The following is a 13974-nucleotide window of genomic DNA, read 5'->3' as shown; positions in this document are numbered from 1 at the left end:
CTGTGTTTCTTTAAAGGTCTCACATCTCTTAAAGCTCTTTACTCTTACAATTCTTAGGTCTTAAGTTCTTCACTCAGATCATATGTATCTTAAAAACAAACAGTAGCACATTATAAGTGTTTAAACTAGTCTGTGAGTCTAGCAGTAACTCAACCTCTTCAGTTTTTAAGCGGTCAGTGTCCAGAAGTAGGTCAACAGGGCTGAAACTTGAGAAACAGCTGGAGGATGCTAAGCCCACCTCACTAAACTAAGTAGTTCAGCTTAAAAAAAATCCCTTTAAAACACTTTAAGCCACTTTTTCATTACGTTCAGATGTTTGTTTACTATTTAGCCCGGTGTTTAAGCAGCTAACTCTGAGCTAAAGTCGGTCAGTTTACTGTAAATGAACGCTTTAAGCTCTTACCTTACTGCAGGAGAAGTGGCATCTGTGTTTCAGAAGCGGAGATTTGGTGGATGCTGGACGTTAAAGGACTTAACAGAGCAAGACGGACGTTTTGTTCCAAAAGACGGATGAATTTCGTCTACAGCAGCGGAGAAAACGTCCATCCAAAACAAACTAGCGCCTGATAGTGCAGCCCATCTATTCAGGCGCCTGGTTTTCTCACTAAAGTCTACAGAGCGAGTGACAGAAGCTGAGGACAGGGCAGGAGGAGGAGGGGGCTGAGGTATTGTGGGCAAAACTGAACTCAGAGACCCCCTTTCCTCTTTTCCTGCTTTAAACCGCTGGGCAAGCAGGGCTGAGTTTACTGCTAGTGTTCATTACTGCTCTCATTTACAGGAACTGCACTTACCTTCTGTACTTTCCAGAGCATATTTGGCATATTTCGCCAAATCTGTGCCATTTTAGAAAAAGTCCCTAGAAAATTGCATGTATAAATATGCAAAAAATAACCTACAAAATACATTTTATTATTAAGCATATTATCTTGTACATTGACCCAATTGCACAAGTAAGATATGTAATTAAAACATTAATAAAAACTACTTAACTACTTAACCCACTCTCTAACTATAAACTTTACCATAAAATAGAATTATTAAAATCCTTCAGAGATGTATTTGTTTTGCAGTGTTGTGTGACTCCAAATCCCATCTATGCTGTAAAATATTTTTTATATAATAAATCCATAATATTTAAGTTAAAATACAAATTTTAGTTGTGTCCCTAAACTGGTTCTTCTGAAGACCATGGGAAGACCAAAATTAAGTTCCCTCATTTGTTTTTCTGTATATTTGATCTTATTGTAACTATGAGTGAAGAGGTCAATCTCAACACTCATTTCTGTTACCTAAACTAATTCTTAGATTTTTTTTTTTTTAATACAAATTTTGGGATAATCACTAAAATGTGCTCACTGTCCTTGTGCTATTAGCATAGCCGCCATTTAGCTACTTTCAGTCCTGTTACTTATAACATAAAGAGTAACAGGACTGAGTGACAGTAACAGGAATGAGTGCCAGATACAGGAATAAGTGCCAGTAACAGGAGTGAGTGCCGGTAACAGGAGTCTGTGCCAGTAAGAGGAATGAGTGCCAGTAACAGGAGTGAGTACGGGTAGAGTCCCCTGGTTTATTAATTTATTAATGTAATTATTAGTTGTAAATCACTTTTTGTTCAATTCTGTTTGGTTCATCATTTAGTCATTTGTTTGATAAATTGCATGATAATAAATGTGATTAGAAAGTTTATAAATATAATTATAAGAAAAATTATAATTAAAATAATTTAAAATGAATTTTAAAATAATTTAAAATAACTTAAAACATATTTAAAATGAATAGAATTAAAATATAAGAAAGAAATTCAAGAAATACAAAACAATATTGAAAGAAAGTTATAATACATTATAATTAAAATAATTAAAACAAATGAAAGCTAAGGAGAAAAGCACAGGTAAACAGATTCATTTTCAGTGTGTTCTGAAAAATCGTTACAGTCTGAACACATCTCACAGCACATTTCTGATTAAAGCACAACACTGAATTAAAAGGTAAACAAAAGGGGGGGGGGGGGGGGGGGAGTAAAGTAAGCTTCCAATAAACAATGTATTGTCACTGTCCAATCAAAAAACATGTACTGTATCTCCAAAACTGCAGATTTACAGAAGTAAGATTTAACCTCAACCTCAAAAAAATCAATGAACGTCAATATATTTCAGGTCATTTTGAAGAAAGAAGATTTTTTTGGCACAGTGTAAAGGACATTTTGTGTTTAAATCATGTATTAAACTGAAAATCAACAAAAATAGAGATACTTGGTTTTCATTGGACAGTGAGTTTGACCTTTGTCTGATTAACTGTCTATATAGCTGTATGCATAAAAAAAAATACCTTTTCTGCCATTTTTCTTCCTTAGTGGGGAATATCACAAGTACTTTATTTAGGAGTACTTTGAAAACAATATTTAAATATTAACAAATAATCCCCCATGTTGGATTGTCCAACATCCTTTCTTCAGTAAAGGTCTTGTCGCTGAATGCAATCAAATCCTCATAGCAATACTCCAAAACCAAATAGAAAGCATTCCACAGACAGCAGAGGCAGTTATGCAAAGGCAAAAACTTTTTTTAATACCCTTAACGTAGGTTAGTGGTTGCTTAGTGGTCACTACACCGATCTAAAGCTACGGTGCATGTGTCCGTTATTTTGTTCTCAGAAAAAAACAATGAATGAGCAGATACCAAGATTTTGTCAATACAGTATATATGTTATGTACATATAAAGCTTTTCTAAAACAGAAAGCAAATGATTTAGGACACATTTGTAACGTGCCTGTTTCTAATTGTGGAGTCAGATACAGGAAATATTATTCATATCAATGGTAACATAAGTCATAATGTCAGTATGATGTTTTGTATCTAAAAGTAACCACAGAAAGAATAACTGCCTGAAAAATAAGAGCGGGCACAGTGCTGATATGTGCAGTTTCAGGACATGCTCTTTTCCTACTCATCATCTGTTTATTACAGATAAACAGGTCAAACCCAGGACAAAAATAGTGCTTATGCAGTACATCCTTATACAGAGAAAAGGAAGAGAAAATGAAAAAATACTGCTGTTGTTATCGAGAGATAAAAAAAAATAGACTGTGGAATGTCCCTCTTAGTTTATTCTTTGTTAGGGAAGTTGGAAAAGTGAAACGTGTCATTTTTGTAATTTAGTCTTTAAATGGGAAACTACCTAAACGAAGATAAAAAAAAAAAATTACGCTCATTGTCAAAAATAACACCCACACTGACACAAAATCCAACATGCAGTTATGTACAGGGCTATCTCAAAAAATTAGAATATTTTTGAAAAGTTACTTTATTTCAGTAATTCAGTTCAAAATGTAAAACTCATATATTATATAGATAGATACACACAGAGTGATCTATTTTAAGCGTTTATTTATTTTATTATTGATGATTATGGCTTACAGCCAAAGAAACCCAAAAATTAGTGTATCAGAAAATTAGAATATTACATAAGACCAATTGGTACTTTCTGCAGTGTGGGCAGTGTGCCAAGTCCTGCTGGAAAATGAAATCTGCATCTCCATAAAAGTTGTCAGCAGAGGGAAGCATGAAGTGCTGTAAGATTTTGTAGGAAAACACTGCACTGACTTTGGACTTGATATAACACAGTGGATCAACACCAGCAGATGACATGTCTCTCCAAACCATCACTGATCATCAGTAAATTTTACATTTCATTTGTAAATCAAGGAAGCAGAGTCTGGAGGAAGAGTGGAGAGACACACAGTCCAAACTGCTTGAGGTCTAGTGTGAAGTTTCCACAATCAGTGATGGTTTGTGATGGTCTTGACACAATATTGCGTAGAAGTGCTTCTCACTCTGCCCTATAAAATAGCTCTTAGTGGTTAGTTTTGGGCAGTGTACCTCTTGGTGAGAGAGTGCTGACTGCTGACATGCCTCTATAATGCACTCAAAGACATTTTGCACAGTTTTTCAAATTTGAGCTGAGGGTAGAATCTGCAAAAAATCAGGGGGTTTAGTGCCCCTTTAAATTGTTTTGTGGCTTAAATAAAGTGTTGTGAAGTAGAAACCTGGACTGCTATGGGCTGGAACTAGGGCTGGGGCGACGCGTCGACATAATCGACGTCATCGATTACAAAAATACATCGATTTGCATAACGTGCGTCGGCGCGTCGTAAACATGGCGGCGCCTGTGGAGAGCATTAGAGGTTAGATCGGGCCCAAAAATTCCAACTGGCTGTTTTCGGGCTGTTTTAATGAGCGAAATATGATCAGAATTATGTTAATTAACACGGTAACATAGAAGCATAGAACTATTATTTAATTAAAATGATTTTTAAGAACAGCTAAACACAGTTCTGCAGGTCAAACGCGGAGGAGTTCACGTGCGAGAGAGAGAGAGAGAGAGAGAGAGAGAGAGAGAGAGAGAGAGAGAGAGAGAGAGAAAGAGAGAGAAAGAGAGAGAGAGAGAGAGAGAGAGAGAGAGAGAGAGACACACAGAGAGAGAGAGAGAGAAAGAGAGATTTGCGTGTTCTGGTGAGAACTACTCACAGGTGAAGGTTCTCTTTGATCTCCTCGTGCTCCTATTCTAGTCCCATTCATAATTCTGCAGCTCCCTCAGTGTTTTCTGCCGTATTTTGCGGCTAGCGCGAGCGCTTACAACTGACACCGCGGACCGCGAGGTGCCGCCGCGTTTGTGCCGAATCCGACTCTCTGCTAAATCTGACTCCCGCTTCGCGGACAGAATCGGCACAACACCCCCGCTGTAGAACTGCGGTAGTGAAAACAGCGCTTATAAATAAATTAGTTTAGTTTCACTTTCAGTTTTCGTTATTTTCGTTATTTTTTTTTTTAAAATAAAAATATAATTAAAAAACAGACGCCTACATCTCGGACTATTTTCTGGAGCCCGGGTCGGATTTACGGGCGGGCCTCGGGTCATGTCGGGTTCGGGCAGAGAATCTAAGCTCTAGAGAGCTTGGACTCCGGAGAGCAATCTCCAGCTACAAAAAAACGCCAGCGGGCATCTAAAGTTTGGGAGCATTTCACGCAAAAGGCAATGTGGTCCTCTGCCATATGTGCAAAAGGAGCACTTGAAGCGCAAACATCCAGGAGCACTATGTCAACAGGGTCACACAGTAAGTTACCGTTTACATCAGGGTCTCCGCGGGTGTCCTTAAAAAGACTTAAGACTGTCTACCAAAGGTTTTAAACCTGCCACAGGCAGAAATTATACATTTTTGGTTTATATTTATATATATAGTTTCCAGAAACAGTAGCATTATTCATAAGTTCAGGTGTTTAGCTAAGCTAGCTGCCTTAAGTTATTTTAGCTAGCGCCGTCGGCGCTGCGGTGTCACACCGTATTCTGTCACCGTCGGAATTTTGTGACCAGTGCTCACGGTTATGAGCGTTCATTGGCAAAACGGAAGCTTTCTATACCTACACCTTACCCTCAGCCCTAAACTGAACCGTTTTGGCCAGTCGGGGTAAACATTAGAAACGAACACGTTTCGAATCGGCCAGTGCACCGGTCTGCTGAGAACTACTTGCCAGTGGTCACAAAATCTAGCGGTCACAGAAAACAACACACGGTTGTGGTGTATGGGAGCTTATCCATTTTTAGCGTTATAGATCTAAACAACGTGCTGTACATGTAAGTGATTATAAGTGTGGGGTTTGGTTTAGTAGGCTTGTGTTGTTGTTGTTGTTATTATTATATATAAATATAGTAATTTATCGTTTGCTTTAAAACGTAAAATAATAATTATTTAAATGTTTCTCAATGAATAGATTAGTCGACTAATCGAAAAAAATAATCGTTAGAATAATCGTTTAAAAAATAATCGTTAGGGACAGCCCTAGCTGGAACCATTTATTCTTTAACAAACATATGGAGTATAGAAGGCTCATGGTGACTGCTTCAATCCTGCTTTTGCTGTAGAGCAACACAGTGCCCCAACTGCTTGTCGGTCACCAATAGTAGTGATAAGAATGACACAAACAACTCAGTGATATGTGCAGGACGTACAGGCATAGGCAATCACATACATATACCAAAATACTGGAGTACTATCTTATAGGAGGTATATCTTTGAGTAACAGCTAACCAAAATGTGTCAGACAATCAACAGGATCAGAAGATTGTTGATTTTAAGATTGTTGTTGTGATTTTTTTTGTGATGGTTCAGCCCTTTTCCCATTCCTATTGGCAAGAACTTGGTAATACGATACATTTTAGATTTAAGAGTATCTGAAAGTTACCCCAGAGAGCTGCAAGGAATGTACCATAATGGTAAAAACAAAAGCAGAAACCTATGATTGCAGCTTCAACTCTGTCCATGAGCCACTCCGCTAAATGTGAAAACGTTTTGGCCAGCCTTTCTCGCATACCTGGAAATTATGTCAGAGAGACCAGTATGAGTGGAACATCTGGTACGTTTTCTCCACAAAAACACACTATCCTATCCTTTACACAAGGTGTTGAAACCCTGCAGAGAAGTGATTGATTGCATTCAGTCACCATAGCATTAGTGAGGTTAGTTACTGAGGCTGGATGATTAGTTCTGGATCCCCAATACCCCTCCTTATAATCTCACAGGTATTAGGTGAAGATGGATTTTAAGGAACACAGCTCCACTCCACCACAGGGCTAATGTGGCATTGGGCATAGGAACCTTGCTTTTATGTACTGCTAGTCTAAGTTGAGCACAGTGTGATAATGTCCTTACTACCACAAACTTGGCTCAACCCATATGGTAATCACCAAGTTTGGAGATCATCAGACTGTGTTGGGCAGTGGCTCATAGGACCTAAAAACAGCCCTTTTTTATTGGATTATCACCACATCACCTCATCCTTGATTTACCCCCAAAAGGTGTACTGGATTTAGCATCATAATTCCAGAGAAAACAGTTACATTGTTTCAAAGCTTTTTTTACAGCACAATATTTCTCTAGAGACTAGAAAAGCAGTGTGTATATTTGTACATTTGCTCGCTCATAAGAGGCGTGGACCTGTTTTTTCTCTGTAAAGCTGCTTTTTAAATGAATGTCAGCAATTATTTTAAAGTAGCTGAATGTATTAATTAAAAGATATTTGGACTTGCAAGAAATGCTGACTTGATGCCTTGCTGCCCAAACCCTCATCTCACTTAGAAGGCAGTGTAAAGATTAAGGACTCTGTATTCAAAGGGAAAAGGAAAAAATATGTCTTGACATTGCCATGGTATGGAGAGTTCGCTTCTAGATGTGAGAATTTAGATGTGTTGTTATTAGCTGTTAGCATTTTTGGCCTATAAAGTGGAAGTCTAGAATCTAGGCAGCACAGTGGCTTTGTGGTTAGCGTTTGCCTCTCACCTATGACGTCTTGGGTTCAGGTCCCTTTCTGGTTGGAGTTCCCACGTTAATTTTGTGTCTGCAAGGGTTTCCTCCCATAGTCCACATTGAGGTAATCAGGTAAATTGGATACTCTAAATTGTCCTGGTGTATGACTGTATGTCCAGATATGGATTGGCACCGTGTGTGCTGGGAAAAACCCTGCCTGATTCAGTCCTCCAGGTGGATGGTTGTTTTCAGTTGCGAGTATGCTGTGTCATTGGCAGCCACTTCTCACCTGTGTGGATAAGTCCTGGGTGTAGTACATGGTTGTCTGTAAAACCTGATTGTAAACTATCCTTGGATGTCTAGAAAGGTGCTATAGAAGTGTAACTTTATTCATTCATAGATTACTGCATTTCAGATACAACCATAGTGTCTGCGCACAGCAAGAGTGACATCTAGAGGATAAGAATGAAAGCACGTTTTTCCAACACATTTGATCCAACTTAATAAGCTAAGTTACAGCCTACTATTCAGTTAAGGTGGGTATGTTAAAGCAGGGAAATCACTAAAATGTGCAGGATTGTAATACTGTATTCAGACATGACTGTGTGCCTCTCTGAAGAAGAAGTTGCTTAAAATCCCTCTGAAAGAGGCAAGCAACAGAGGATATACCACAGTCCTATCAATCCTACATCACTGTGGCCACTCCCACAAAGCACCTGAGCACACGTTTTTATTAAATTGGGTATTTATTAATTACTATATAATTTTTTTATTGTGTATGTGTAGAAATAATACAACTTTAGAAAAACAAAATTATGCTCACGCAAATAGGGACGTGAACAATGTCAACAGCCAATTTAGAAGAATATTGCAAGAATATTGTACATGACTGTTTACAAACAGTCAGTTCTTACTTTAATATGTACAGTATTTTAATCACAGGTAGCACTTTAAAGTCTTTATATTTAAAGTTATTTTATTTTGCACTACTACTATTTTGATACAAAAAAATAATAAATAGACATTTTGCAAGAATTATGTTCTTTATTACATTAATTCTATCTAAAACAAAGGCAAATGTATAGCAATGAAACTGAACTGTGATTCTGCACTATCCAAGGTTGTAGTAAGAAGGGGGGAAGAAGCTTATAGGTAGAGTTGAACACAAAATGCATTCTTTAAAAAAAATGTATCAAGAACTAACAGTGTGGCAGAAAAATAAACTGCTGATGAGGACAAAAGTTGTGAGTCTCTGATAAATCACAGTATTGCTAGACACATGATTTGTAACTTAAAATGTAATATGTATTGCATGTAAACACCTCCAGAAGCATGATAGAAAATAATCACAGAAAGAATATAGTTGCAATCTTGCAAATAGTGATCCCCAGTCTTTGCAAAATCATAGCCTGTAAGTAAAAAGTCTGTATCTTGTTTTTATATGTGAGACTCTGAAAATTTTCAGAGTCGTGTAGTGTATGGACAGCATTAGTCCGGGGTAGGAGAGGACCAGTAGGAAAGAAAAAGGGGGAGGAGGAGAGGAGGAAAAGCTAAAGTTTCTGGACGCAGCCCATGTCTCTGAAAACTGTCTGAGAAAGCAGCCCTTCTTACATTTCAGACAGAGACATAGCTGGTCTAGGGGGCGCAAGTTCTGTAACAAACAACGGCTCTCCAAAGACCTTGAATCGGGGAAGAAGCGGATCCCAGTCCGCTGCTAGCCCTGCTGATTAATGTCTGAGAATCTGTCTGTACAGGCAGTATTACTTACCTTTCAGACTGAGTCTTAAAGGAGGTGAATAACTCGACTTTAACACACTAAACACAGAGCTGGAGAAGGTAGGAAATAAGGTCAATAGCATGCATTTCAGGGTTTAAATGACAGGTGTGCTAGCTGGCTAGTTAGCTGGAAAGCTAAGCTAGTTTAGTAGCTATGTTTACTGCAGTGGGGTGGTCCGGTTCAGATGGTGGTCTCTCAAGGTAGCCTATCGTTGTTAAGTTAGCTAGCTATGTTCTGACACCCCATTTACTCAGACCCCTGTTCTTCAGTAAATCCTCAGTTTGTTTCTTGCGGAGTATCTTTCATATGCTAGCTAACGTTAACTAACTAACCTAGCTTATAGTTTAGTTTATACTCCAGAATGTCTGTCAGCGAGTAGAGAAAACTAGCTAGCTAATTATTAGTCGATAATATTTAGCTTATCTGGCTTTAAGTAGGTTGTGTTGTGCAGGTTCAGCTTCTGGACTGCTCTACTGCAGATCACCCATCTCGTTTTGAAGCTGCAGTGTTTTATTTTACACCCAAACACCCACACAGAATAATAAATAGCATTAATACAGCTTTCGGTGTTCTGTCGAGGTGTGCTACCTTGCCAAACCCTGCTACCCTAGCGTATTTATATTTAAGAGTACGAAAAATACAAAAGAACAGGGTTCGTGCGATCATGAAAAACCTAGAAAAGTAATGGAATTTAAAAATAGCAAATTGATTTTTTATTTAAACCCTGAAAGAAGCACAATATTAGAGCACATTTCTAGTATAATTGGATAGCATAAATCACTTTGTCATTACAAACTGTTTTTGTATTTTTTAGAATAATTACTGTACTTATTAGTATTACTTTCAGTTTACTTGTTTGTGCAATAATAGTGAATCCAGGTTGTTTAATGCACAAAAAAAAACGATTTATTATATTTTTTAAAATGCGCGTATGCGCACAGCATTACAGCAGTAGCACATATCAATGGGTAGCATATCTCGACAGAGCACCGGCCAAACACACATGCACACTTAACAAGCTGAAAATCTCAGCTAACCAATGCCTTTTTGGCTGCATCACATCATTTAATGTTGATGATGGAAACAGAACCTTTATTTAACCCTTTCAGACCCTGCATCCATTACAATTTTCTAATTTCTTGTGTATTCTATTGTATTCACTTCAAACAAATTCAGAACTGTTATTCATCAGAATAGATGTTTATTAGCCAATCAAACAGCAGCTTAGCCCAGCCCACTGCATTGAAAAAAATAAATCTGCACACTGAAGTAAAGCATGGTAGCATCTGAACTAATGTGATAAAGTAAACAAATTTTCCCATCCTGTTAGGAAGTTTCTACTGCTTAGTAAAAACCTGTGAAAAATATAGAAACATACATATTAAAATAACAGTGTTAAACAAATGACTGCACAGCAATAAACAGACAAAATACAAATATTATGTTCGTTTTTTATTTATGTATTCGTTATTTCAAGTATATATTTACTGATTTTTGTTTTTTGAGCACATTACAGATAGAAACAGCATTTCTATTTTTATTTTTTTCGTCACTAGAACATAAGTTGGGTCTGAAAAGGTTAACACTGTCTAATAGGCATCAGTTATTGTTGAACGTTAATTTAAAGACTTTGTATGGTTGGGGCTCTGAATATGTTGAGAGATTATGTTAGTAGCTTCGAGATTCAAACTTAATATTATTTGGGCGTTTCTTTGCACAGTTTATTTTGTCAACCCTACTGCTGACACTGTTTTTTCTTCTCCTTTTTCTCTTCCAGGAAGGAATGATCGGCTCTTTTCCTGCTGATGATACCCATTCTCCTAAAAAGGCCTAATTTATTCCCTCCAACACAGAGATATGGAGTCTGAAAACCCCAGCCCTTCAGAAATAGTTTCTTCTACTGACAAAATAAATGTATCTCTTACACGTAAGCCAAAAAAATATATAGGCAACTTAAGTGTTCACCAGTGTTCAGAGTGCGGAAAGACTTTTAAACAGAGTGGTGCCCTCAAAAAGCACCAGCGCATTCACACTGGAGAGAAACCTTATTCCTGCTCAGAATGCGGGAAGAGTTTTACTCAACAGAATCATCTCCAACAGCACATGCGCATTCACACAGGGGAGAAACCCTTTTGCTGCGATGTTTGTGGGAAAAGTTTTACCCGACAGCATAATCTCCTGCAGCACCAGTGTGTTCACACAGGGGAGAAACTGTATTGCTGCCCAATTTGCGGGAAGAGTTTTACTCAACAGTATAGCTTCCAACAACACCAGCGCACTCACACAGGAGAGAAACCGTATCACTGCTCAGAGTGTGGGAAGAGTTTTACAGAGAGTGGTTCCCTCAAGAAACACCAGCGCATTCACACGGGAGAGAAACCGTACCCCTGCAGAGCCTGTGGGAAGAGTTTTACTGAGAGTAGCTACCTCAAGAAACACCAGCGCATTCATACGGGAGAGAAACCGTATCACTGCACAGTCTGTGGTCAGATTTTTAGAGCCAGTAGTAGCCTTAAAAGACACCAGCGCATCCACACAGGAGAGAAACCGTATACATGCACAGATTGTGGGAAGAGTTTTACTCAACAGGGTAGCCTCCACAAACATACACGCATGCATGAGAGGGAGAAACAACAACTCTGCTTAGCTTGGGAGGAGCTGCAGGCCTGCGGAATCGGTATAGGTATAGTTCCGTAAATGAGAGCTGTCTTGGGTTGGTTTTAAATAATAATGGTCACATGGAACTTGATGGTATCACAGTGCTGTTTGTAAAATGCTGTGCATAGTTAAGAGTGCTATAGGTTTTCATGTTCCACTGTAAAATAGACTCTTAACTGTTTTGTTACTTTCTGGGAAGTTCTGTCAGTTGGCGAAGGGACCTCTGCTACAAGAAAGCAGAGAATTGGAACTGCATTGGGTTTTAAAAGCAAATACTTGCTCCAATAAAAAAAAATATTTACGACATCTCTACTAGGAGAGGTAATAATTTGAGTATTAAAGCAAAAAGAAAAAAATGTTTTGATGATGACATGAGGTACATGTACAGAATTTTTTTTTATTTTTTTTTTTACTGATTTACTACATGCAAACATGCATGAAATATATTGTTTTTTTTTACTATAGTTCTAGTTGTAGCTTTGCTAAAAAAATGTACATTGCAGGAAACCAACCAACAATGAGGGCTTAGTTAAAATACATGGACCCTTGAGCAAGGGCCTTAACCCTCATGCAGCTGCCACTTCTCTGGGCATGTGTGCTCACTGTATTACTGTGTGTGTTTATTCACTAGTGTGCTCACTTCACAGAGGGGTCCCAGCACAAGTGTGGTGTATGCTGTTGTATCTTGATGGTTATATTATTATCACTTTAATATGTCTGAGAAAGGCACATCAAGTAATCCTTCATCATTTCAAGAAAGGACAGAAAAATGTTTAAACTGTAGTTTAACAGTGGCTTATTTATTCGTATGTATTTCTGTGAAAATTGTAAACCTGAATACCCACTGCAAGCCACAGAGCTGGTCACTGAACCGTATCTCTCTTTTCATGCAGTTTTATTAGGGGGAGAAAAGAACCCACCATATGTATAAGAGTGTCTTATACACTGCCTGGCCAAAAAAATAAGCTTTGATCACGGCGTGCATTCTGTTCAGTTAAATCCAGATGGAGACTTTTTTTGCCAGGCAGTGTACTCATGTCTTCCCTGATGTAAAGAATCCTAATTATGTATGAGATTAAAACTACATGTGATTGCTATAGTTATAGGGGTTTCCTTCTGCCTGACTTAACTACACGATCAAAACAACTAGCAACAGCCAATAAAATATATCCTACATAATGTATGTGAATATTAGTGGAATTTTATAATTATTTAGGAAAAATTAAACAAACCAAAAATCAGTCTGTATAAATTTCTGTTTGCCTTGTCTGTATTTTTTGTGTCGGTGTTGTTTTGCTATCATTGTATATTGTATATCATTGTATTATAGTGACTGTACAGTTATCAAAGCATTTTACTACTAGTTGTACTGTGTGTAACAAATAAATTTAGATTTGATTGGATCATGAGTAGTAAATCTAGGTATTAACAGCAGCATGACCAACAGAAAACAACAGAACAAAAATGAACCCAGTGCACAAAGAAAGTAGTAATTCTCTCCTTAGTACACAGGAAATAAGATTTTTTTTGTGTAGGTAAGGAAGCTGTTACTACAGGTTTAAAATGAACTCTGTAGTTAGAGAGCAGTCAAAGGGTGGGCAAAAATGCTGCTAATGTGACACCCTGTCTGGGATGTGATGATGTTACAAAGCATTCCAAATGAAGGGTATTTCCACAGCAGATATCACATGATTAGTATTTAAAGAATACAAGGGCACTGCATAGGGACAGACATACAACACAATTCTAGTGATTAGCAAATATCTGCAGGTTTGCATACCATTTTGGATTCAAGTTAATTTACTTTACTGAATGTACAATTATGTAGCCTACCTAAATGTGTACCAAATTTTTTGTTTTTTTTTGTTTTGTTAAGATATACATGTAATATACTAATTAAGGACATTCAGTTGAAGATGAACCACTAATTCAGTAGCCAACAAATTTAAACACATTCAAGACAACACAACACATTCATTCTTTTAGCAAATCTAAATCTTGCATACCTTATAGCATAAAATGTTTGTATTGAATAAACGTTAACAACATAAGCAATTATATAATAAAGTAATTTTAACTAGAAAAACATTAAGACACGGCTTCCAAGTACCATATTTTGGTTAGAAAATTATTGTATTTAGTACAAAATGTTTTTTATTTGACATTTTGCTGAAAAATATTTGTAAACTTGCAATATTATAAAGATTATAAAGATAAAGGTAAATAATATGCTATA

The 13974-nt window shown here is 37.4% G+C and overlaps 1 protein-coding gene and 1 non-coding gene across 2 annotated transcripts in view; one reads left to right on the top strand and one right to left on the bottom strand.

The window, feature by feature from the left end:
• pear1 (platelet endothelial aggregation receptor 1) overlaps window positions 1-674 on the bottom strand; it is a 71581-nt gene extending 70907 nt beyond the window's left edge. The window contains exon 1 of the mRNA XM_022673526.2: window positions 404-674. The gene's annotated coding sequence lies outside the window, so the exon portion shown is untranslated. The remainder of the gene's footprint in view (window positions 1-403) is intronic.
• A 7820-nt stretch (window positions 675-8494) lies between these two features.
• Window positions 8495-13139, top strand: LOC103036365 (uncharacterized). Its single transcript, XR_007439610.1, has 2 exons — window positions 8495-9139; window positions 10858-13139. It is a non-coding gene; the product is annotated as an uncharacterized LOC103036365 (transcript).
• The last annotated feature ends 835 nt before the right edge of the window (window positions 13140-13974 follow it).

Source organism: Astyanax mexicanus, chromosome 6 (assembly GCF_023375975.1).
Source record: "Astyanax mexicanus isolate ESR-SI-001 chromosome 6, AstMex3_surface, whole genome shotgun sequence".
NCBI classification, from domain to species: Eukaryota; Metazoa; Chordata; class Actinopteri; order Characiformes; family Acestrorhamphidae; genus Astyanax; species Astyanax mexicanus.
The sequence above is the reverse complement of the archived record's forward strand: the minus strand, read 5'-3'. Positions and strand labels throughout refer to the sequence as shown.